This window comes from Mandrillus leucophaeus, unplaced genomic scaffold (genome assembly GCF_000951045.1).
Source record: "Mandrillus leucophaeus isolate KB7577 unplaced genomic scaffold, Mleu.le_1.0 Scaffold37, whole genome shotgun sequence".
NCBI lineage: Eukaryota > Metazoa > Chordata > Mammalia > Primates > Cercopithecidae > Mandrillus > Mandrillus leucophaeus.
Window position 1 is genome coordinate 5,923,240 of NW_012103920.1, and position 27,535 is coordinate 5,950,774.

Consider the following 27,535-nt stretch of genomic DNA (forward strand, 5'->3'; position numbering starts at 1 on the left):
TTTTTCAGTCCACGCCTGGTGCAGAGTATCAGGTTTTTAGAAGTATTATCTGAGCCTACTTAGAAGTTAATTCATTCTTCTTGCTCACATCAAGGAAGCTAAGACCAATGAACAGGCGTCATTGGGAGCTATATTTTTACTCGGAACTGGGAAGAATGCTTTAGTAATTGTAGCTGCCTGGCAATGGAACAGACTGCCTTGGGAGGCAATAATACCAGGTTAACATTTACTGAGCACATACTATGTGCCAGACACTAGGCTAAGTGTTTCACGTGCGTTATCTTACCTGGTTTATAGCACAGATCATTTTACAGAGAAAAAAATCAAGGTCTGGAAGAGTTAAGGCTGGTGCTTAAGGTCACACAATTCTACATTTTTATCCCTGGGGTAGGGCGGTCGTTGGTAAATAGAAACTGTGTGTTTCAAAGAATAAATGAAAGAATGAACTTGATTAAATTCAAGAAATGTTTTTGAAAAGCTATTATGTGTCAAACAGAGTGTTAGGCATTTTGGGGTAAACAAAGACCAATATGATCCAGATTATGACTGGAAGATCCTTCCAGACTACTAGGAACAATTTAGCATATGCTTTCTAATTTATAAAACTAAACATTTACAAAGTTCCAGAAAATGTGGGAGTATTTGGTTACATCTTCAGGTAGAAAATAATTAGGAAGGGCTACCCGCATGAAGGGGAACATTGAAGGATCAAGTGGGAAGGGAATTGAAGACAGGTTGGGGACCACGTGGAGTATTCCAAGCTATGGAAAACATTTTATTCACACGGGTATGAGGAATTCACTAGTGCTTTTTCTGGTAGGGAGTGATCCAAAAGCATCAAGAATTACCTGCTAGCTAGAAATGAAGAGAGCTACTTAAAAGGAAGAGGTAAGGTTGGCCAGGCGTGGTGGCTCACACCTGTGATCCAAGCACTTTGGGATGCCAAGGCAGGTGGATCACCTGAGGTCAGGAGTTCGAGACCAGCCTGGCCAACATGGTAAAACACTGTCTCTACTAAAAATACAAAAAATTATCTGGGCGTGGTGGTGCATGCCTGTAATCTCAGCTACTCAGGAGGCCGAGGCAGGAAAATCACTTGAACCTGGGAGGCAGAGGCTGCAGTGAGTTGAGATTGTGCCACTGCACTCTAGCCTAGGTGACAGAGGCCTCAAAATCATGGTGGAAGGCAAGGGGGAGCGTTATGTCTTATATGGATGGCGGCAGGCAAAGAGAGAGGTTATGCAGGGAAATTCCCATTTTTAAAATTGTCAGATCTCATGAGACTTACTCACTGTCATGAGAACAGCATGGGAAAGACCTGCCTGCATGATTCAGTTCCCTCCTGTCGGGTCCCTCCCACAACATGTGGGAATTTACGGTGAGATTTGGGTGGGGATACAGCCAAACCATATCAGGCATGAACAAGACAGATTGAATCCTTGCCTGCATGCAACTTCTATTTCTGTGAAGAGATGATCACACACATAATTAGTAAATTACAATTGCAGCAAGTGACATAGAGGAAGAATGTTAAGAGTGTCCAGCTCCTAATTGGGACTGGGCCAGGCTTTCATGAGACATGAAATTCAAGTTGAGACCTGAATGTAAGTAGGTTAGTCCTGGCATACATATTTTAAGTGCTGAGTTTCCTTGTACTTTCAATAAAAACAGGAAAAGATGTGGGCCCTTTAGGGTGTTTGAACCTGTAAGCTGCACCCACCAATGAAATTCTTTGTGCAGGTATAAAATGTCTTGATACAGATGTTCATGATGGAAGGTGTTGCCCACATGTATGTTGCTAATATCAGCTCTTGCTTCTGCTGACTTCACCAACTGCCTTGTTAGTTGGCCTTAGGTTGCCTGGGTTATTCTTATATTCTGAAAATGTGCTTCATTTTCTCCAAAGCAATGACTTGGGGGAGACCAGAAATGATACTGTGGTAAGAGAATGACATAGGAATGTTGAGCTGAGGGCTGAGATTCTGGCTGGAGATCACTCAGCCTGCCCACAAATCTAAAAATGCACAGTTTGACTGTAGTGCTGGAAAATATCTCCTAATGTCTTGGCTTCTGTCAACAGAAAAGAGAAAGTTAAAATCATGGATGGCAGCAATTTTATTAATTCAGGAATCTTAGCACTCTAACACTGCTCATTTTGCCCTAATGATTAAAAAAAATCATTTCACAGTGAATTTGTCTTGAACAATGTGCAGCTTATTGAAAAGGGAAGAAAAGAGGGAAGGGGGAGCAGAATCATAGATCGAGGACACATCAGGGACTCTTGAGAAATGCTGTTGTTCTTGTGGGAGACAAAGCTGGAGTGGGCTTAAGCACTTGTCTGTTGATGCCACTCTGTCATTTTTCATTGCATGTTGCTGTGCTGATTTGATTGTTGGATGCTGCTTCTTAGAATGTGGAAGCATCTGCCAAGGTCGATCCAAGGAACTTGGAATTGCGCTGAGCCTCTTCATCACTGTGATCCAGACATCTCAGCTGCCTTCAGTTTTCTGACTGAAAAGCTCACATTTTTGCCTGTATAGATAACTAGACCCCCCAAGGGGGCTTTCAGTTAAGTACAAACCCAATAAAATACCAGCCACTGAGGAGAAAGGGTGACCTCATATTGAAGTCTTCTATATTTTCTTTTATAAAGACATGAAATAGGGCTGGATGCGGTGGCTAACACCTGTAATCCCAGCACTTCGGGAGGCTGAGGTGGGAGGATTGCTTGAGCTCAGGAGTTTGAGACCAGCCCGGGCAAAAGAGCAAGACCAGGTCTCAAAAAAATAATAAAAAATAAAAAATAAAAAAATTAGCTGGGTGTGGTAGCATGCTCTTGTAGTCTCAGCTACTTGGGAGACTGAGATGGGAGAATCACTTGAGCTCAGGAGGTCAAGTGGGAGGTCACTTGAGCCCAAGGCTGCAGTGAGCTGTGGTCATGCCACTGCGCTCCAGCCTGGGCCACAGAGTGGCAGAGAAAACAAAAGGCATGTAGTAGATCTGCTGAGATCTTCCAGGTATCTCTTTCGCGGCAAATTCTTCCCACAGGTGACATTTACCTTTATTCAATAACATTACCTGAGCGTCTACAATATGCATGATTATGCGTTGGATGTGGTGAGCAGTGCAAAGACACGTAGACCTATTTCTCCCAAGAGCTTCTTGAAGGCAGGAAGTAAAGCAAACACAGATCACTGTACTACGAGGTTAAGGTAGGTGTTCTTACAACAGAAAACCTTTCTCAATGACCTATCACTTGCAAGGCTATATGTGGGGCTCAAAAGACCTCAGAGTTGTGGTCAGAGAAATGCTATCAAAACACTCCAGGACGTGGGGCAGGAAGAATTCCCTTCTGGCTGTGGAAAAGTGGAAAGGTTCCTTGGAGGTGGGGACCTTGAGCTGGGTTTCAAAAAATGGAAAGCGTTTTAATGGGCAGAGATGATGAGGTGGATAATTTGAAGGTGAGAATATGGCCTGAGCACAAATAGGGATGAAAAAGATTTGTGTGTTTGGCAAAGGGTAAGTGCCCAGCCTGGCTGGGAAGAACTTTTCTACAGAGCAATGGGTTATCTTTGTCATACAACTCTTCCTGTTTTTTGAATGTTTACTAAGATATCACATAAATTAAAAAATATGTACACATCACATTCACAGCTCATGGAATTTTCACAAACTGCATACACCTATGTAATCAACACCCAGATCAAGAAACTGAACATTATAAGCATCTCTAGAAGATTAGAAGATTCCCTCGCTCACTCTCCCTCCATCCCTCAAAGTAATCTTTCTCCTGACTTCTAACAGCCTAGATGAGTTTTGCTTGTTTTTGAATATGATATAAAAGTAATTACACAGTGGGTGCTTTGTAATGTGTCTGGCTCCTTTGCTGTGTATCACATTTGTGAGAGCAATGCTGTTGTTGGGTGTACTTGTAGTCTGTCTGCTTTTACTACCATACAGCATTGCACTGTTCTTACCCATTCCACTTTTGTTGGCACTTGGGTCATTTCCACTGTGGGGGAAATTGTGAACATGCTGCTATGACCATTCCTGCACAACGTCAATTATTAATGAGTGGGTTGATGTATTTCTGTCAAGTAAATAGCTAGGAATGGAATTTCTGGATGGTAGAATTGAAAATCCCCTTTTAATGACAAAAACATCTATCCCACATGATTCTAATTATACTTTCAATATTCCTAGGTTGGGAAATATACAATGATAAATATCTTGTGAACTCAATAACATTTTAGAATCAACTGGTACATGACTAATTACAGAAATATCTTGATACGCGCATGATGTATTTTGTCTGCAGGCAAGGGTTAGTGTGCATATGGACACGCAGATCCCATGCAACAACTGAGTCCCCAGTTGGGAGCCATAGACTTAGGTAAATGGTGGGGCGTGAGGCCAAGGAGCGATCATCAGTTTAGTTTGCTAGCATTTTTGTTGTTCTAGGCCAAGACTTTAGAGAAATGTCGTGGGGGTTTCCCCCTACACTTTTTCTTTTTCCCTGAGAAACCACATGTGCTCCCTAACTGTAACTGTTGCATTGTCAGGAAGATAGCATAGTCAAATGGAATAATGACAACCATTGGAGAGGAATCTGGGTTTGAACCCAAAACCTACCACTTACTGTGTGACTAGGTAAGAAATGAATTGTCAGTGAGCCTCAATTTACTCATCTGTAAAATGGAAATGAGAATAACTCTTTAGGATATGGATCATGAAAATCAAATAAGTTAATGTATGCTAAGTGCCTGACATTGTGCCTTCTCACTGAATGGTAGGTATGGCTACTGATTTGATTATCATTGTCACTATCTTTTCCTACCTCTGCATGTGTCTTCTCCTTTGGGTTATGTTCTTTCTCTGGGCATGTAATACCCATGTAGTGTAGTGATTGCCTCCTCCCCGTTAGTGTCATAACTAAGGAAAACCACTTAGATTGCTCAGTACCTTGGGTCCCAGGCATTTTTCCTTGTTAGATCCCCAAACATGCATTTTGTGTCCAAGATCCCATTTCATCAAGCTTGCTGGTGGACAGAGCAAATCTGATAAGTTCATTGTAGCTGGAGGGCTTATGGCTGATAATAACTTCTTATGTTCTCCATCTCCCTAGTCAGTTGCCTTTCGAGTTTTTCATTCATCCAGAGAAATGAGTTGAGTGATGATGGACTTTTTGGTCCCATGACTAGTTTCTGAGGGAGTTATTTTTGGTTAAAGAGAACCTTTTCTATCTGCCTCTTAAAGCATTCTTTGTAGGAGACTGATGGTTAATTTTATGTGTCAACTTAACCGGGTTAAGGGATGCCCAGATAGATTGTAAAACATTATTTCTGAGTGGGTCTTTGAGGGTGTTTCTGGAAGAGATGAGTATTTGAATTGGTAGACTGAATGAAGAGCCACCTGTGCCAATGGGGAAGGCATCATCCAATTAATCAAGGGCCCAAATAGGACAAAAAGGCTGAGGAAAGGCAGACTCACTCTCTGCTTAAGCTGGGACATCCATCTTTTCCTGCCCTCAGACATCAGTGCTTCTGGTTCTCGGGCCTTTGGACTTGAACTGGGACTTTTACCATTGGCTTCTCTGGTTCTCTGACCCTTGGGGTTGGACTAGGACTATATCAGCAGTGTTCCTGGGCCTCCAGCTTGCAGTGAGTGGACTATGGGACTTCTCAGCCTTCATAAACACATGAGCCAATCACTAGTAGTAAGTATTTCTATATACTTCCTTATGTTGTCTTGGTTCTGCTATGTGGAGAATCTCCTTACCAGTACACATATTTCCTATGTAATCTTCAGGGGATACTTTGTACCTGAAGGGTTATGGATATTGTATGGAGCCAGTGGAATGTCTGTGGGGAGGAGGCTTGGCTGAAGGTATCAGAGGTGAAAGTGTAGAAAAGAGCTAGTATTTTTCTAGCTCTTTTCTATACTTCCAAGGAAGTGGGGGGCCAAGGAAGATGGGAACAATGCCTCCAGATGGCATCTTCTACCTTTCAGAAGTAAATCTGGTTTCACAGCCAAGCAAGGAGAGAGTCAGATGCTTTGGTCATGTGTCTGGGTTTGGGGTGAGACAACAGGACAGTGGGAAGTTTCTGGCAATGAGCCTGACAAAAGCTGAGGATCAAGAAGGCGATGAAGAAAGAATGAGTGACAGGTCACACCCTCATGGGACACTAGAGCAATGCTTCTGAGGAATGGATTTCCAGGTGACCATAACTTTGGACGAAGAGCAGTCAGATAGAGTTGTGTTTTGAAACACACAACTGTGGATCCAGTCAGTTCTTAAAACACTCAGAGCTGAACAGATGGATTCTAACAACTTACTCATCTGATGGTAATGCCTGTTCCAACTGCTAACCAACTGCTCTTGGTCATCATCGGTCTTCTTGGAGGTAAAGGAAAGGAGCTGTATTTTTCCTACCTTGATAGGTATTTCTCTCTTTGTCAGCTCTTTAATGCCAAGTTGCCTAGAGCACCCCTCCGCCGAACTGGGCTCCCTGCCTCTGTGAAAGCAGAGGCATCTCCCATAAGATTTCAAGCATAAATGCTCCCCATCCACATACCAGAAGTGTGTACAATTCAAATATAGGGAAAATCACATCTACCAAAATACAGTTTCTTGAAAATCCTTCTGATAAGAGTAACTAGAAAATGCTTACCTGCCTGCTTGATATCAACTAATAATTTAAGAAAAAAACACATATGAAAATTGTTTTTTATAATTTCAGAGTTTGGAAATTAAAGGGGGGAAGAAGTTGCCGAGAAAAATGTGTTAGGTTTACTGACCCTCAACGATCTGGAAGACAGTTTGAGATCCTTGGCCAAACATACAAATCTCTGGCTAGGTTTTTATACCCCTGCTATCGACAGCTAATTTCTTGAGCAAATTTATTCACTGTTTAAAAAAAAAAAAATTGGCAGTCCGAGCCCCCTCAGATGTGCAGTCTGTTGAGAAATTCCTGAGTTCAGCTTTCTTAAGCATTTCTGTTTCCTTCTTAGGTCTGAAAGAAAATTCTAGCAACATGACATAGTGTTTTTTCGTTTGTTTTTTTGAGATAATTTTGCTCTTGTTGCCCAGGCTGGAGTGCAATGGCGTGATGTTGGCTCACTGCAACCTCTGCCCCCCAGGTTCAAGCGATTCTTCTGCCTTAGCCTCCCTAATAGCTGGGATTACAGGCATGTGCCACCACGTCAGGCTCATTTTGTATTTTTAGTAGCGGTAGGGTTTCACCATGTTGGCCAGGCTGGTCTTGAACTCCTGACCTCAAGTGATCCACCCACCTTAGCCTCCCAAAATGCTGAGATTCCAGGCATGAGACACCGCGCTCAGCCATGACAGTTTTTGACTGTAACCTTTCACCAGAGGGCACATGGTGGAGAAGCCATTCTTTCTGAAGATAAGGCAAAACGTGTTGTCTCTAACACAGCTTGCTTTCTTTCTTTTTTTAGGGGTTACAAGGAAGAAAATGCTGAAAATCTGGATTTTGACAGTAGAATTTAGCTCTTTGTCTCAGGAGGAAATGTCTATGGCTGTTTAAAACTTGGAATCTTAACCTAGAATCTGATTTCGTTTATAAAAACCAAATCATTTATTTAGTGTCTGAACAGGACCTTACATCTAGGTCGTTGTTCTTCACTTGGATTTGTAAGTAACTCTTCGTTTGAGTTTCCTCCCAAAGCAGGCCTTGAGACAAGTATTCCTCTGTGGTTAATTCATTAGGAAGTGGATCCAGGAAAAACAGGTGAGGAAGTAGAGTTATGGGCAGGCAAAGGAGGAAAGCCAACCAGTGAGGCACTCATGAGCAGTCTTTCTGCAATGGGCAACCAGGGCTCACTCCCACTGGAGACCCTCTGAGAATCTATGTAGGGCACACCCCACCATGAGGATGGGAAAAATTTTAAGTACATTTATTTACCAACTCTCATCATGCCCCTTTCCCACAGCAAGTGTCCAGGAAATCCAAGGAAATTCTGACAGTGACTGCAAATATAGGCATTGGAGGGGAAAGCTGCCAGCATGCTGGAGACAATCGGGGCCTGGGGAACGTCCATGGGCCAAGGAGATGTACGAGGCATCAGCAGACTGTGATTCAGTCCCTGTAGACAAGTTATGTCCTCTCTAAACCCTCATTTCTCATCTTTTACAAGAAGGAATTGGAATTTCCAAACTGGGTCTCCTGAATGACAGATGCTTCTTAGAAAAATTGTTTCTTGGTGAAATAATGGCATTCATAGCAACCTGGATAGAATTGGAGACCATTATCCTAAGCAAAGTAACTCAGGAATGGAAAACAATACATTGTATGTTCTCACTCATAAGTGGGAGCTAACCTATGAGGATATAAAGGATTAAGAATGATACAATGGGCCGGGCGCAGTGGCTCACGCCTGTAATCCCAGCACTTTGGGAGGCTGAGGCGGGTGGATCACGAGGTCGAGACCATCCTGGCTAACATGGTGAAACCCCGTCTCTACTAAAAATACAAAAAAAATTAGCCGGGCGTGGTGGTGGGCACCTGTAGTCCCAGCGACTCGGGAGGCTGAGGCAGGAGAATGGTGTGAACCAGGGAGACAGAGCTTGCAGTGAACCAAGATTACGCCACTGCACTCCAGCCTGGGCAACAGAGTGAGACTCCGTCTCAAATGGACTTTGGGTACTTAGGGAAAGGGTGGGAGGGGGATGAAGGATAAAAGACCACACATTGGGTACAGTGTACACTCCTCGGGTGATAGGTTCACCAGAATCTGAGAAATCACCCCTAAATAACTTAGTCATGTAACCAAACACCACCTGTTCCACAAAAACCTATTGAAATAAAAAAAAAAGGTTACTTGGTCAAATAGTTTTAGAAGTATTAGATTAAACAACATTTTTAAAAACTGCAGGGCATCTTAGAGCCTCTAGCCAAGAGTGGGAGAGTGTGGATGGTGTATTTGACCATGGGATTCTCACTCTTGTTGTTTTTCCAGACAACACCTGTGAATGTCTTGAGGATGTAGCGGTTTGTGGTATATGGTTTGGGACAAGCTACATTAGGTTACTCAACTCCAGCTCAGCTCTCCGGTTGATAGAGTCGATAATTGCAACTCTGGAACTTGGTTCAGAGGAGATGTGGAACGCATCAGATGGATTCTAGGCTTTCAAATCCCATTTTCATCTCTTATCTGTTGGACTTCTGAGTCTACTTTCTTTTGATAAGAGCTTTCTGCAATGAGAAACAAAATAAAAAAAAAAACAGTGTATCTAGGAGAAGGACCTGGGAAGTCACGTTGTGGGCTTGATGCAGTTGAGTGTAGGGTCAGAAGAAAAGGAGACTGGACTCTGGTCTCGGCCAGACTGAGGCATTCCCACCTGTGCTGTCAAAGGGCTCCTTTACAGCTTTCCTGTGGGTGTTTCCAATCTTCCTTATCACGCTTTAGAATTACCTCAGGAGATTTATTTTATTTATTTATTTATTTATTTATTTGTTTGTTTGTTTGTTTGTTTGTTTATTTTTGAGACAGAGTTTCGCTCTGTCACCCAGGCTAGAGTGCAGGGGCGCGATCTCGGCTCACTGCAAGCTCCACCTCCCGGGTTCATGCCATTCTCCTGCTTCAAACTCCTGGGACCACAGGCACCCGCCTGGTTTTGGTATTTTTTGTATTTTTAGTAGAGGCAGTGTTTCACTGTGTTAGCCAGGATGATCTTGATCTCCTGACCACCTGAGGAGCTTTCAAAGTAAGACCTGTGCTTGAGACTTCCTCCCAAAAAGACAGTTTATTGTTTTTAGTGTTTCTGAATGTTGTCAGAATAGGACGGACCAGAAATGACTTAAACTGTGATTTTATTTTTAAGACTCCCAGGATGTGATCTTTCCAAGGGAAGGGAGAAGGTAGCTAGCATTGGTGGCTACTCTGTTAGAAAGTAGCTAGAAAGTATGCTGCCTTGTATTAGAGTTATTCTTACACCAACTGGGTGAAATAAAGCTGTTTGGAGCCTAGGGAAATGAGATGTGAAACAACTTTACAATGATTATGAAATTATGAAATGTAATGTGCTGGTGGCTTTTAAAGCAACATCTGTATTTTAAAGACTGTAACCTGGTTTTCCAAGGATGGAGATTTTAACACAGAGTTGAAGAAATCAGGCAATGCTTAATTGACCTGGTGACACCAGATAACAGGGTCTGCAAATCCATGGTACTTGTACTACTTCTCTTCATCTCCATTGCTATGGTAGACATAACTAATCGATCTTGTGTTCTTTCCCAGTAAGCCAGTGATTAGGACTTAGTGCAGATCTCCAGTCACCGATTGTTAGAAATTGACAAGCAAGGAGCTTAAGTCCAATTTATCCTACTACATTCTAGGTAGGATTTCTTTACTGGTATTTTAGAAGGTTAAATTTCCCTGAAACTCACTTATAGCAAAGTGTTATCTTAAGGTCTCCTTGGGCTTCCACAGTAAAATAGCTCACTATTTTTAGATTTCCCTAGATGAACGTTCCCAGCAGTACAGCGCTCTCTGGATGTCTCAGCACAATTTTTGTTCTGATTGAGAGCCAAGGTTGGGAGGCTTTGTCTATACCCTTAGCTATGCGATTTAAGGCTCTGTTGCCGACCCTGCTGGTAAGGGATATGCACTGGAAAGCATGCTGACATGAGTAACCACAGCCTAAAACAAGGACCCAGTTGTGTATCTGTTTACACATCATTGCTCAGTGCTGTGTCCTCAAATCTTTGACAGTACAATGAGGTGCATCTCTAAGTTTGTTTGGAGGACACCTTGTGTTTCCAGCCTCGGCATAGCGAGAGATTCCACAGACAGAAGCTTTAGGGACAAACAAAAAAGGCAGGAAGGAAGAACAGCCCAGAAGGGTGACAGAATCTTATACCCACTTCAGGAAAGGACTTATTCCTCACCAGGAGCAAGGACTTCTGCCTTTAAGCACGATTCACTTCGTCTTGAGTCCATGACAACATGAAGGATTAGATTATGCAGATTTATTTGGAAATGTCTATTTCTGTTCTTAAAACACAAAATAATAAATTTTCAGTAAAAGTGTACAGAAACCTGTGGTCTGAAATAGTCACCTGGAAAAACAAATCCCTCTTTAGTTATGGGTTTTCAATCTCTTAAAAGTAGAAAGTGATTTTAAGCATTTCCACCATCATCATTACTGATAAGAATATCTGTGTATGTACATGATATTGTATATGATACTGTGATCAGATTGATGGGTAGTTATCTGGGAGGATAATCTATACTCTGAGTGAAAGGAGAACAGCATTCTAGGCTGTTTCCATAGGCTCCCAAACCAAAGACTAGTCTGTTTTTTTTCTCTAATCCTTTTTTTTCTGCTTATCTGCAGGAATTAGATCAACAATAGTCAAGTGATTGCCTCACATTTATGCTCATCAACCAGCCTGTGGGAACTTGGAGCTAGTGTTCTATATAAAGAAAATGTGGTGAGAACTCTTAGTTGGAAACTTCAGGCACTGATTTTGGCTGATTTAAACAGAAAAGAAGTTTTATTAAAAAGTGTATTGTTGAAAGAGCTGAAAACCAGGCCCAGATTTATACAGCCAGAAATAATGATAAAAATCATACCCTAGAACTAGTCTGCGGTAGTGGGAGGAAACACTCAAAGCCTGAATACTTTGACTTGTACCTCTGCAGTTGTGCCCTGAGAGCTAGTCTGCAACCTCAATTGCTACCAGAGATAGCCCTGATTCCTGGCACCTCTTTTTCCTGTTTTTGTGTTTTTTGAGATGGGATCTCACTCTGTTGCCCAGGCTGGAGTTCAGTGGCATGATCGTGGCTCACTGCAGCCTCAACCTCCCAGGATAAAGTGATCTTCCCACTTCAGCCTCCTAAGTAACTGGGACCACAGGTGCATGCATACCACCAAGACTGGCTAATTCTTAAATTATTTATAGAGACGGAGTCTCACTATAAGTGAGACTGTTGCCCAGGCTAGTCTTGAACTCCTGGCCTCAAGTGATCCTCCTGCCTTGGCCTCCCAAAGTGCTGGGATTACACATGTGAGCCATTGCACCTCGGCCCTCTAGGTCCAGTTTTAAAGTCCACTGTGGGTGTGTCTGAATGACAGAACCTGGGTCCTGTGTGCACACCCTGGCTGCAAGGGAATCTGGGAAATCAAGATTCTGACATTCTCAGCATCTGTAGTAGAATACAGGTAGAATTCTCCAACTGTAGAAGAAAGGTGAGATTCTGAAAAGCAGGGTTGAAAAGTGTTTGCCATAAGCAATTAAATACAGAGTAACTAGCAGGTGCAAACTCACAGCTGCACAGAAGATGATTTAAACAGAGCCTGGGTCCTCCCAGAGTTTGTAGTTCATTAAAGGACATGGGATACAGCACATGCTACCTTGTATTAGAGTTATTCTTACACCAACTGGTGAAATAAAGCTGTTTGGAGTCTAGGGAAATGAGATGTGAAACAGCTTTACAATGATTCTGAAATTATGAAATGCAATGTAATATGATTGTGGCTATTAAAGCAACATCTGTATTTTAAAGACTGTAACATGGGAGAAGGTTTATGGCTGTTAGACATACAAATACCATCTTCTGTGGCACGAATCTGAGTATTGAGAAAGGTTAGAAAATGTTTTGTTTCTTTCTATGTATTGAGAAAGCTGGAATGTAGAGAATGAAATATTTGTAAGGAAATAAGCCTTCTGTTATATGCATGGAGCTTGTGTTTCTAGATCTGTTTTGAGAGACAGTAAGCTTTTGGAGCCCATTAAAGTACAGCCTTAGCCTATGGAGGCAAAAGAGATGAGTTTCATATGAATTTCATTCTTCTTGTCAGTCAACCAAGGAAGAGATGGGTTTTAGGTGAACAATAAAGATGAGGGTCTCTCTGTTGGAGTCAGTGTTTCCACTAGGGAGTATAAGATTTAGTATAGCTAGGAATGAACTCTTAGATATTGAGAGTTAGAGAAAGATGAAAAATCAGGAATTGTCTTCAGCCGCATGGAGCCACAAGCTGAATGGGCACAGGGTCATACTTGGTAAATCAGATTACATTCACGGTCCTCTTTATTTTGGTGTTGATATCCCATTTAGCGAAGCTGAATGTGACCATTCTAGCATTGTCTTCATCATGCTAGAGTTATAAAGAGTCTTTCATCCACCCTTAGGCTAAAGTTTGAAAAAATATGAGTAATTTCTCCTTCAATACTACCCAAGGCCGATGAGGCAGTGGCACCAGAAATGCTACAAGAAAAGTGCATCTTAGGGACAGAGTCAGAGCTGTATATTCTAGCTCCCCTTGTCAACCAAGAGTGGTGAACTTGAAGCTTCTCAATTTTATACTTGGTAAAGAAGAGAAAAGGGGATTTCTTAACATTATGTTTGCAAAACGTCAGGGAATATGCACAAGTAAAGATGAAAAATCACACAATCAAATATAGCAGTTCTTCACCTCATGGGCAAAAAGTACTCAGTTGTACCAAATAAAGTTTGGGAAGAAGAATGTTAAATGCGTTGCCTTGTGCGCTCTATAAAAGGAGAGTTTTAATGGTACTTTCTGAAAGAAGGACTTACTCTTTTTTAAAGATATTGTCCCAAATCACTGTGGCTTATAATTAGTACTGGTGGCATCTGGCAGATCCTCTGGTTTGGCCACTTTTGCAGGTTTTGATTTCATAGTTGTGGTTTTTATGCAGGACAACATTATTTGATCTAGCAATTTCCATGCAAATTAAAGGCTGAAAATGTGTGCTACATAGTGAGATATATTGTTCTACATTTTATGTGGACATCAATTTAAAGGAAGACTAAAACCCCAGTGGATGAGACTGTTGACGAGACATTTCTTGAAATAAATAACAGTTGATAAAACTGCAAGACTAATGTCTGAATGCTGACCACAACCCAGACATATTACATAGCTTTTTCATAGGATCCTCAGTACAACTTCACAGGGAAGAAATTATTCACAGGTTATGGATGAATTCCAGTAAAATCTTTTTGGTGGAAATCTTTGGAGAGATCTTGCACTCTCTCTCCCTGCATACCTCTTCAGCATCGTCTTGCACCAACTTTAACCTTACTTTTTATGTTCCTTGATTTTTTTGTCCTGCCCTTTTCCTCCATAGAACATTGGGATATGCTCTTGTCTGGGTATGGAATAATTTCTCTGTATCGTTTGACCACACCCCTCACCTAGCTAATGCCGGTATGCCAGTTACTCCTCCTGGTGTGTGTCCCAGCAGGACATAGAATGGCTGTTCTAACTATCCAGCAGGTTTCTATGTTACAAGCTCTTGGATAATCATGTTCCTCTCTTTTGGGGCACTCTTGTTGATTTATAATATATCCTCAAGGAAATCGCGACCTCATTCCATCCACCCAGGTTCATCACACCCATTGCACTGTAGGCTCCAGGAGAACACAGGCCTCGCTGGGTTTTGCTCCGTGTACCCCCTGCCCCTGGCATGCTAACCAGTATAACTGTTAGTCCTCGGCTTTTGTTAGAGTAGCAAATGAGGTATGCTTAGAGCAACATTCTCAGAGGCTCACAGAGAATTCAGTGGCACAGCTGAAGTTCAAACCAAGTCCCTTTGATTCCAAAGTCAGTAAGTAGTGTTTTTGTTTGTTTGTTTTTTGTTTTGTTTTGTTTTGTTTTCCCCAACCTCCACCTCCTGGATTCCCGGGTTCAAGTGATTCTCCTGCCTCAGCCTCCCAAGTAGCTGATACTACAGGTGTGTGCCACCATGCCTGGTTAATTTTTAAAAATAAATAGTGGTTTAAGAGTGTAGATTCTGGGGTGAGGACACCTGTGTTCAAATCCTGACTTTATCACTTCCTAGCTTTGTGATTTTGGTTAGGTTACTTAGCCTTCTATGACTTTGCTTCTTTATTTTAAAAATGTGATTAGTGACTACCTCAGAGTTTTTGTGCCAGGTACAGCATCATATCGTTCTCGTGTCCCAGGATATATGTACCCAGTGATTATATCGCATGCTAAGAGAGGTAGATATCAAATGCATGGAAAGAGGAAGCATTTACTTAACATTTGAGAGTAACAGACAAAGGAAAAATTAAGAAGGGTAACATTGGAATTTGGTCTTGATCTAAACTCAGAAGAGGGCATAAAAGACAACATAGAACCTCCGCTTCTGACATTCTGACAGATAGACTTGGAAGGGTGCCTGTTAAGGGCTGAATTGCACCTCGTTCCCAACCCTGCCATGACTTGTATGTTGAAGTCCTAACTCCAGTACCTCAAAATGTGACCGTACTTGGGGAAAAGGGAAAGGATGATTGATTGATTGATTCATTTTATTTATTTATTTGTTTGTTTGTTTGTTTGTTTAAAGAAAGATTCTCACTCCTCACTGTGTCACCTAGGCCAGAGTACTGTGTCATGGTGCTGGCTCCCTGCAGCCTCAAATTCCTGGGCTCAACTAATCCTCCTGTCTTGGCCTCTCATGTAACTGGGACCAAAGGTGTGTGCCACTGCACCTCACTATTTTTTTATTTTTCTGTTGAAACAGAGTCTTAGTATGTTGCCCAGGCTAGTCTCAAACCCCTGGCCTCAAATGATCTTCCCAACTCAGCCTCCAAAAGTGCTTGGAATATAGCTGTGAGCCACCATTCCCAGACACAAAGGGATCTTTAAATACATATTTGTAGCTGGGCATGGTGGCTCAGGGCCGTATCCCAACACTTTGGGAGGCCAAGGTGAGCAGATCACTTCAGGTCAGGAGTTTGAGATGTGTCTGGCCAACATGGTGAAACCCTGTCTCTACTAAAAATAAAAAAAAATTAGCTGGGCATGATGGCACACACCTGTAGTCCCAGCTACATGGGAGGCTGAGGCAGGAGAACTGCTTGAACCCAGGAGGCAGAGGTTGCAGTAAGTGGAGATTGCACCACTGCATGGCAGCCTGCGTGACAGTGCAAGACCATGTCTCGAAATAAATAAATATTTGCTGTAGTCTGAACGTTTGTGCCCCCACCCCCAAATTCCTATTTTGAAACCTGATCACCAATGTGATATTAGGTGATTGGATTATGAGGGTGCATCCCTAATGAATGGGGTTGGTGCCCTTATAAAACAGGCCCCAGAGAGGTACCTTGCCTTCTCATAGATAGAAGGTATCATCTGTGAACCCAAAAACAGGGCCTCACCAGACACTGAATCTGCTAGTTCCTTGATCGTGGACTGCCCAAACTCCAGAAAAATACATTTCTGTTGTTTATAAGCTATCTAGCTTATGCTATTTTATTACAGCGACTTGAACAGACTAAGACAGTATTTAATTTAAAATGAGGTCACTCGGGTGGGCCTTAATCCAGTAAGACTGGAATCCTTCAAAGTGGAGGAGATTTGGACAGAGATATGCACAGAGGGAAGAGGATGTAAAGACATAGGGAGAAGACAGCCATTGACAAACCAAGATGAGGGCCTCAGAGGAAGTCAGTTCTAGTGACATCTTGATCTCTGACTTCTAGCCTCCAGAATTGTAAGAAAATAAGTTTCTGTATGGCAGCTGTATTAGTCTGTTTTCATGCTGCTGATAAAGACATACCCAAGACTGGGCAATTTACGAAACAAAGAGGTTTAATGGACTCACAGTTCCGTGTGGCTGGGGAGGCCTCACAATCGTGGCAGAAGGAAAGGAGGGGCAAGTCGTGTCTTACATGGATGGTGGCAGGCAAAGACAGAGAGCTTGTGCATAGGAACTCCTCTTTATAAACCCATCAGGATGTCATGAGACTTACTATCACCAGAACAGCACGGGAAAGACCTGCCCCCATGATTCCATTACCTCCCACTGAGTCCCTCCTACCACACGTGGGAATTGTGGGAGCTACAGTTCAAGATGAGATTTGGGTGTGGACACAGTCAAACTGTATGAGCAACCCCAGCAAACTGGGTAGTGTTTCACATGAAGTCAAATATATAAACACTCTGGATAAAATATGACCTGTGTATCTCCAAATGAAATACACAGCCAAGATCAAAAGAAAGAGTAGCTCTCCATATATTAGAAATAAAGATGGAATTTAAGGGAAAAATTTGAGGGTGTGAGCTGATATTTTGCATCCCAGGAGGCATTGCTTAAATGGCAGGTGACTGGAGTTTTAATTCCTCCTTGAAGAGTGATGGACTTTATGCCTGCAAGGCGGGAATTTAGAACTGAGATCCTTGCACAAAACCAGGAAATGGTGCCTGCCTCAGTGTTGAAGAGGAATTAGAAAAACTGTGCGCATTAGTCACAGAATTAACAAGGAGCTTGGCTCTATTTGTTTTCTGGATAAGGGGAAAACCTTCCTAGGAGTGAACAAAGAAAGAAGTTTGCTCCATGCTTGTGTGTTTAATCTGAATTTTCACTATCATGTCACTGGAATTAATATAAAAGCTAGTCCAAAAATAAAGATGGAATAATTAAAATACATCAGTAATTGCAAATCAAATAAGTTGATTTAATTTACGTATTAAAAGGCAGTGATTCTCATACTGGGGAAAAAATCTGTTTTATTGGCAAGAGATAGTTGAATTCATAATGCATAAAAACTGAAAGTTAAAAGATGGAAAATATACATTAGGTAAAACTGATAGTCATATTAATGTCAGTTAGAATAAACTATAAGGTAAAATATATTATTAGAACTTATTGAATTCTAACAGAAGGAAATAAGCAGAAAGATACTGGAAACTTGGCCCTGAATGCACACATAAAAAGATAATCACAAAAATATGTAAAGCAAAAATGGACAGAATTACAAGGAGAAATGGTCAAATATACAAGTATAGTAGGAAATTGAAATATGTCTCCTGTGGATACCAGTAGATTAATCAAATATCAGTGAGGCTACAAAATATATGACCAATACAATTGATCTCATGGGTACATATGGGACCCTGTTCCAGAAGTTAAAAAATACTAACTTTTTAAAAAAAAGGACACAATGAAAATTTGTCAAAATCATACACCAGGTGACAGTAACTCGCAGCACACATCAACGAATTGGTACTATATATACCACATTTCTTGTCCACTATACATTAATCTTAGAAGTCAATAATAAACTTCCCCCCAGAAACCATGTTTGATAATTTTGCTAATTCAAACAGCACCTTACTCAAAAATTTTAGTGGCATTTGGAAAATACTCAGAATTCCAAATAACAATACAAATACTACACGTTAAACACTTGAATTGGCTAAAACAGCATGTTGACTGAAACTGGTCTTATTGATAGATTCAAAATTAATAACCAAAGGATATGAGATTATTCACTTACATGAGCCATCCAGTACTTCGGCTTCCCTGTCTTTGACCTCCTTGTCTCCAGTGATACAATTTCTTTACCTACGTCAGCTATCTTCTCCTACTGTTGTATCTTAGATCTTGTGATTTCCACAATCTGTTTATTAAATCTTCCAAGTTTTTTCCTACCTCAGGGCCTTTTCACTTAGCCCTTTATCTGGAATATTCTTCCTCACTTCATTAAGGATTTTTCCCAAATGCATCTTTCTCAGAAATGGTTTTGCCGATCCTTTTATCTAAGTTTATCTCTGACCATCATTCTCTGTCCTCTAACTGTGGAAATTACACACAGTATAATAAAAACTGGTGTAGTTAATTCATTTGTTTATTTTATCAGAAAATATTTGTAAGCACTTATCACCTGCCAGACTCATTTCTGGATGGTGAAGCTACCACTGAGAATATAGTGGACAACAACCATTGTCTATGAGCCTGTGGTCCAGTTAGGATCACAAACTGAAACAGACATAACGTGTATGCATACATTATATATTAGTGCTTACATTAATGTATGTATACACGTATTGGTGTATATTAATGTGTGTATATATGTATATTAGTGCTACGTTCATGTGAGCTCTGAGTGTCAATTGTTGCTGTCTGCCATTTTCACAGTGGTAGCGTCATCATCCAGAACTGACCCTGGCAGGTGATAAGTGCTTACAAATATTTTCTGATAAAACAAATGAATGAATTAACTACAGCAGTCCTAACAAGACTAAATATCTTATTTGAAGGGGAGACACACTGTTCATAATCTCTATCCTGTAATTGAATGTCTCCTTTGGAATGTCCTGTAAAAGTCAATCTTTTAAGTGCCACATACAGTTATAAAATATATTTCTAGGACTTTATAACTTTATAAAACCATAACCAAATATGTAATTTTGAAGAAAATTTTACTGTGAAAAGACAATATTTTTATGTGAGTTGACATGTTATTTTTCAACTCTTCTTCCCGGATATATCCTTGAAAAAAACAGTAAGAAAGTACTTTTGGTAAAACTGATCAGCAATTAATCATCTATGGCATTATTAAAAATAGCAGCTTACTTTACCCAAGAAAACATATGTTTTCTATTACATAAACAATTTTATTATTTGACATCGTATGAACTTTTAGAAATTGGATTTGTGGCTTGTAGTTCTTGAACGGCACCTCTTAAATTTTGAAATTGTTGAGAAATATTTCATAGCCTAGAAATACCATATATTGTGAAAACTAGAGAAGAAAAAAAATACTGTCTTTTCTGGCGCCAAACCCTCTTTCAATCAGTTATTTGAATTTTTTCCTGTCATAGAAGAGACATATGAGCAATTAAAAAAATTAAATGTCTGCCTGGAAAGTGATGGTTGGTAACATTTAACTAATCCTACTCCAGTCTTGCTTTTTTGATGATGGTCCTGGGACCAGTACACTCACTGTGATTCAATATGTCTTATTTCAACAGGTTGGTTTGGGTCCCTGTCTGGTCATCCTGGGGAAGTCAAAAGTCAGGGATCAGCACAAGGTTGCCTGAACCCCAGTGAATTGTACCCTTATACATTTCTCCATTTTCTTCCTCCTTCACTTCCCTATTGTATTCACATCTGCTCTTTGGTCCTTTTTAGACACCTCATCTTAAAAAAATCTCAACATACCAATATAGTTTATTTTTATCTGCTTATATGTTTATAATTTGCCAAAATTGAATGGACCTTGATGAGACCAAAAGCAGTTTTGTTTCTTCCATAAGTATTTTACAATATTTTACAAGGATTGCATAAAGGCTTTGAGAGTTTCCACACATATCTTACAAGGATTGCATAAAGGCTTTCCCTTAAATGATGTATCAGTTAGAAAGGACCAGGTTGTGCTGCAGGAACAAACAACCGCTACATCTTGATGGAAACAAAGTACAAAGATTTATTTCTTGCTTACTCCACATGCCTATAATGGGTAGGCTGGGAGTTCTGTCCCACATTACTCTGAGCCCAGAGCATTCATTCACCTACCATGAAGAATGATGAAAGTCACTGGGTGGAAGGATAGAGTATGTTGAATCACATACTGTATCCTAAAGCTTTGCGTATACCTTCAACTCCAACACTGTGGCCAAATCAAGTCACCTAGTCATACTTACCTTAAGGCGGCTGGGCAGATGTCAATTCAATATCATTCTACTATGCTTGGAGGAAAAGAGAACTGAAAAACTATAATGATTCCACAATATACTACGTGTAATTGCTTGGGAAGTGCCTTCTAGGGCATCATCTTGGGAGGTCTTGGGTCTGTCCTCAACTTACCAAGGAAGACTGTGATAGCTCAGCGTTATTTGTAGCGGTAGAGACAAGACAGTTGAACTACAGGGGCCGGGTTCTTTCTTTGCCTGAGTGGCCAGCAGTTCACAACTTCACTACTTTGAACAATCTCAACCAGGCGTGGTGGTGCACGCCTGTAATCCCAGCGCTTTGGGAGGCTGAGACAGGTGGATCACTTGAGGTCAGGAGTTCGAGACCAGCCTGGCCAACATGGTGAAACCCCCATCTTCTACTAAAAGTACAAAAATTAGCCAGGTATGGTCGCAGGAGCCTGTAATCCCAGATACTTGGGAGTCTGAGGCATGAGAATTGTTTGAACCTGGGAGGTAGAGGTTGCGGTGAGCTGGGAGCATAGCACTGCATTCCAACCTGGGTGACAGAGTGAGACTCTGTCTCAAAAACAAACAAAAAACCAAAAGTCCATGGAGATTTCTACAAATATAGTTACTCAGGTACCATCTCTAGAGTTTTTTCCCCCGAAGTTCAACTTTGCTGTCTGTCTCTAACTGTATCTGTAAGACAAGCTCCACGAGGACAGAAGGAGAAGAATCTGGCAATAATTGTCTGGTTAAGCTAGTGCAAGAGAGCTACTAAATCTGCTACAAATAGAAATTGTGATAACTAGTGAAGGGTTTTGTTTGATGGCAGAAAAAGAAACTCCATGGCTCAGATGAGTCATCCCTCCCGGCCAGATATTGCATATAGGAGTTCATCTTACATAGTAACACTGATTGGATGGGGCTGCTTAGAGCACTGTATGGAATGGGTGTTGAGGCTGCATTAGAGTTCAGCGACAAAGATGTGCAGTGGTTAACACTGTCTGCCATGGGTGCAAGAGGGGTGTATTAGACTGTTCTAATGCTCCTCATAAAAATATAGCTGAGACTGGGTAATTTATAAAAGAAGTTTAATGGACTCACAGTTCCGCATGGTTAGGGAGGCCTCAAAATCATGGCGGAAGGCAAAGGGGAAGGAAGACATGTCTTACATGGTGGCAGGCAAGAGAGTTTGTGCAGAGGAACTCTCATTTATAAAACCATCAGATCTTGTGAAACTTACTACCATGAGAACAGTACGGGGAAGCTGACCTGGTGACTCAATTATCTCTACCTGGCCCTGCCCTTGACACGTGGGGATTAATACAGTTCACGGTGAGATTTGGGGTAATAGTGGAATACAAGCCACATGTTTGTCTTATTCTAGATCGTCACTTCTACCCCGCCTCTCCCTTTTATGGCATTACATTCTAATCTAACAATCAGATTACTATTTTTTCTTTATAGATTCCTTGCTATTTCTGTAGGTGTGACTTGAGAGACAAGGCTCTGTTGTTTCAGTTACTCATTTACTCCTTTAGAGTAAGTTAAAACCTAAAACCAAAAGCTTGACATTTAAATTTATATAAACTTTTTAGGAATCTGATTAAATGGAGTTAGTCCCAGCGATCATGGTTAACTTACTAATAATGTAAACAACTTAATGTTAAAATCTGAACTTGAATGTGATCTTCCCAGAAGATGTTCTCTGTTGGGAAACTGGTCAGCTTTCCCCTATGACATCACTACACTCGTTCTTTATGATCTCAATAATTATCAACTGGATAGCATCAGAGATGAAACCAATGTGCAATAACTCATGTGTCCAGCATAAAAGAAGAAACACATGAAAAGTTCAAGGGAAAATAAAAGCCAATGTTAAGATAAGTGATACTCTGCTAATTTATCAACAGTGAGCTGAATAGCTGAATATCTCTAAGGTTAATAAAGAATGGAAGCCTGGAGTATTCCAAAGGGCTGCTTGGGTTGTTTTTTTTCCCCCCCCATCAGTGTGTGATTTAGGGACTGAGAAAACACATGGCTTTTTGACTCCAGAGTAGACGTTTGGTGTTAGGCTTCTTTCTCCACTTTTAAAGATAAGATGAGGCTGAGCTCTTTTTTCTAAGGTGATCATTGATCATTGAAAATAAGTACTGGACAGGTGTTGCAGTTACAGACACCCTTATATTGCTGATGAGAGATGAGATGCATGTCGAGCAATTAGAACATTTCAATATGCCTGCAGGACTAGAAGAAAACTATTTCACTTTTTCATATTCTTCATGGCTAGAAACAATTTTTATAATCCCATAAATCTTCAAGCCCAGAGCGTATACCAGTAACTTTGACATAAATGTATTTCTAGGATGTAATGATATTTATCTAATGGGACTGAGTCTCTGGCCAGCTGCCGGTGTGTACTGGATAGGGAAGGCTTTTCCAAATCCTTAGATTTAACCCGTTTTTTTCTTAAATGCTGAATAGCATGATTTATAATAGATAAGCAATTCCACTCATAATTTATTATTTTAGACAAGGTCTTGATCTGTTGCCCAAGCTGGAGTACAGTGGCATAATCGGAGCTCAGTGCAATGGTGAACTCCTGGGCTCAAGCAGTCCTCCTGCCCCTGTCTCCTGAGTAGCTGAGATTACAGGCACATGCCACCAAGCCCAACGAATTTTTTTTTTTTTTTTTTTATTGAGATGGGGTTTTGCTGTGTTGCTGGGGTTTGATTACATATCCAGACTCTAACCGCCAACCTTGGCCTTCTAAAGTGCTGGCATTACAGGCCTGAAGCACCACCCCCAGCCTAAGGGAGTGACTTTTTACTCAATCTCCAGTCCCATTTTTCGTGGCCTGTTATACAGGCCTCCTGGAGTTCTCAGTGGCCTGCTGTGTTTACCAAAAGGAAGTCATTATAGCTTCCAATGCCCTGGCTCATTTTTTTCTTTTTTTTCTTTTGTAGATATGGGTGGCAGGGGTGGGGGTGGGGACTTACTATGTTGCCCAGGCTGGTCTTGAACTCCTGGTCTCAACTGATCCTCCCAAAGTACTGGGATTATAGGTGTGAGCCATCATGCACTGGCTCCACTGGTAATTTTAGTTCATATTATGTAATATAGTTAAACAGGAACTCTTAAAGGCCGTATGATCTATACAGATTTAGAATATTAGAGATCAACTGATTTATCATAGACATTCTCAACATGGGTAATATTGCTAGCAAGGGGGTGAAAATTGGTTCTTGGGAGTGGTGAAAAAAAAAAAAAAATCTTGGCCGGGCGCGGTGGCTCATGCCTATAATCTCAGCACTTTGGGAGGCCAAGGCAGGCGGATCACGAGGTCAGGAGATTGAGACCATCCTGGCTAACACAGTGAAACCTCGTCTCTACTAACCCCACCCCTCCCCACACACACACACAAGCCAGGCGTGGTGGTGTGCGCCTGTAGTCCCAGCTACTGGGGAGGCTGAGGCAGGAGAATGGCGTGAACCTGGAAGGCGGAGCTTGCAGTGAGCCGAGATTGTGCCAGTGCACTCCAACCTGGGTGACAGAGCGAGACAGTGTCTCAGAAAAAAAAATAAAAATGAAAAATAAAAAATCTTAGCTATTACAATGGTTTGTGGCTCTCCGAAGGGCTACAGCACATAAAAAGATCTATAGCATATCTGTGACATTAAAATTTCATGGAGAGGAGGAATGCTTAGCAAAAAACGTAAGAGAAAAACTCATTTGGAAGACAGTAACGTTGAGGGATACTGCTCTGTCTCTCTAGTTTTAGAAATAAAAGTTTTAAAAGTCAGTAACATTTGTTGTATGTTTCTCCTGTGCCAGGTACTGTTTTTCAAGTATAGTACTAAGACTGTCTCAGTTCCCCTGACAACCCTAAAGGATAGGTGCTTTTGTGTCATTTTACATTTGGATAAGATAATGTAGCATAAAGGCAGAGAGAGACATAAGAGTCAAAGCATTTGGGCTGGGCGCGGTGGTCATGCCTGTAATCTCAGCACTCTGAGAGGTTGAGGTAGGCAGATCACCCGAGGTCAGGAGCTCGAAACCAGCCTGGCCAACATGGTGAAACCTTATCTCTACTAAAAATACAAAAATTAGCCAGGCGTGCTGGTACATGCCTGTGATCCCAGCTACTCAGGAGGCTGAGGCAGGAGAATTGCTTGAATCCGGGAGGCGGAGGTTGCGGTGAGCTGAGATCGCGCCATTGCACTCCAGCCTGGGTGACAGGAGACCCTAACAAAATAATAAGGATGTCAAAGCATTTGACTAAATTCTTTCAACTAGTAAGAAGCAGAGCTGAAATTTTAACCTACACTGTCTGTGTTCAGTTTCTTAACCACTTCCTGGCTTTGTACACCAGCTGCCTGTGATACAGGTAAGAAGACAGACACCCAGAGAAGGCTCCTTGCTTTCTTTTCTCTATCACAGGTTAATCCTGGATTTAAGACACCTGCTGTCAATCACCTAACGACTTCAGGATTTTGTCTAACACAATTTCTCTGCCACTAGGTCTCTTCCATGTAATGTCTTCATTTTGGTAATGAAACCATTGACAAAAGTGTGAAATATAACGGGAGCTGACCCTACTTACAACTAGCTGATCTTCAAAAGGCAGGCAAAAATAGACACTGAGGAAGGACACCCTATTTGATAAATGGTGCTGGGAAAATTGGTTGGCCACATGCAGAAGAATGAAACGATCTTTGTCTTTCACCACATATAAAAGTTAATTCAAGGTAGATTAAAGCCTTAAATCTAAAAAACCATAAAAATTCTAGAAGAAAACCTAGAAAACAGTCTTCTGGACATTGGCCTAGGTAAAGAATTTATGAGAAAGCAAATGCAACAGAAGCAAAAATAGGTCCAGGTGTGGTGGCTCACGACTGTAATCCCAGCACTTTGGGAGGCCGAGGCGGGCAGATCACAAGGTCAGGAGTTCGAGACCAGCCTGGCCAACATGGTGAAACCGTGTCTCTACTAAAAATATAAAAATTAGCCGGGTGTGGTGGCAGACGCCAGTAGTCCCAGCTACTTGGGAGGCTGAGGCAGGAGAATCACTTGGACCCGGAAGGCGGAGGTTGCAGTGAGCTGAGAGCACACCACTGCACTCAAGCCTGGGTGACAGAGGGAGTCTCTGTCTCAGAGGAAAAAAAAAAAAAAGGCAAAAATAAATGAGACCTAACTAAAAAGCATCTGCACACTAAAATAATCAACAGAGTAAACAGCCAACCTAAAGAATAAGAGAAAATATTTGCAGACTGTTTCTCCAGTAAAGGGCGAATATCCAGAATCTACAGGAAACTCAAATCAGCAAGAAAAAAATCCCATTAAAAAGGGGGCAAATGACATGTACAGACATTTCTCAAAAGAAGATACACAAATGGCCAATAAACATATTTAAAATGTTCGACATCACTAATCATCAGGGAAATGCAAATTAAAACTGCAATATGATACCACTTTACCCCAGCCAGAATGGCCATTATTAGAAAGTATTAAAAACAACAACAACAACAACAACAACAACAACAAAACAGTAGATGTTTGTGTACATGTGATTAAAAGGGAATCCTTACATACTGCTGGTGGGAATGTAAAGTAGTATAACCACCATAAAAAACAGTACAGAGATTTCACAAAGAACGGAAAGGAGATCTACCATTTGATCCAGCAATCATACCACTGGGGGTCTACCCAAAGGAAAATAAGTCATTATATTAAAAAGGACATATGTGCATGCATGTTTATCACACCCCAATTCATAATTGCAAAGATGTGGAATCAACCTAAGTGCCCATCAACCAATGAGTGGATAAAGAAAATGTACCTTATACCACGGAATACTACTCGGTCATAGAAGAAGATGAAATAGTGTCTTGTGCAGCAACTTGGATGGATTTGGAGGTCATAATCCTAAGTGAAGTAATTCAGGAATAGAAAACCAAATACCACATGTTCTTTCTTATAAGTGGGAGTTGAGTGGCACATAGAGGGGTATAATGAACACTGGAGACTCCTAAAGGGGAAGGTTGGGAGGGAAATAAGGGATGAAAAATTATTTATTGAGTACAATGTATACTGTTCAGATGACAGGTACACTAAAAGCCCAGTCTTCACCAGTATACTGTCCATCCATGTAACCAAAAACCACTTGTACCCCTAAAGGTAGTGAAATAATTATGTCAATCATAAAAAAAGGGGGCTGACTTTGCTTTGAAAGGAAATGTATCTAGTGTCTTAAGTTCTGATTTGTTGAATTTCTGAGTATTTCTTTTGTTGTCGTTATTGCCAAGTTCTGGGTTTTATTTCTTGGGGGAGTAACAGTATCTCCCTTTATCCCAATCTAGTGTTCTTAAATTCTATTTTTAAAATTAACATTAAAATTGATCTTGTTTTGGTGTAAAATTCTGTGAGTTTTAATAGATATATAGATGTCTGTAACCATGACCACAATCAGGATAGGAAACAGCTCCTTTATCCGCCTGCAAATTATCTAATACTGCTGCTTTGTAGTAACATCTCCCCTCCATCCTTAACCCCTGGAAACCACTGATCTGTCTTCCATTGCTATAGTTTTGCTTTGCTGCAGAATGTTATATAAAAGAACCCTACATTATGCAACCTTTTGGAAAATGGCTTTTTTTCAATCAACATAATGCCTTTGAGATTCACTCAAGTTGTTGCATTGCATCAGTAGTTTGTTCTTTTTTGTTGCCAAGTAGTATTCCCTGGGATGGGTCTGTGGATCTGTGTATCCATTCCAGGATATTTAAGTTGTTTGACGTTTTTGGCTATCACAGATAAAGCTTCTATAAACATTTGTGTACAGGTTTTTGTGGGAACCTCAAGTTTTCAGTTTTCAAAGATGAATACCTAGAAGTAAGATTGCTGGATCATCTGATCTGTGTATGTTGAAATTTTTCAGAAATGATCATATTTAAGAACTTTTTGCCTAACCCCATGTAACAAAGATTTTCTTTTTTTCTAAAAGTTTTAGAGTTTTATGCTTTGCAAAGAAGATCTCTGATGTCTTTTAATTTTTGCATAAGATGTGAACTTTAGGTAGAAGTTTACTTTTTGCATATGAATGTCCATTTGTTC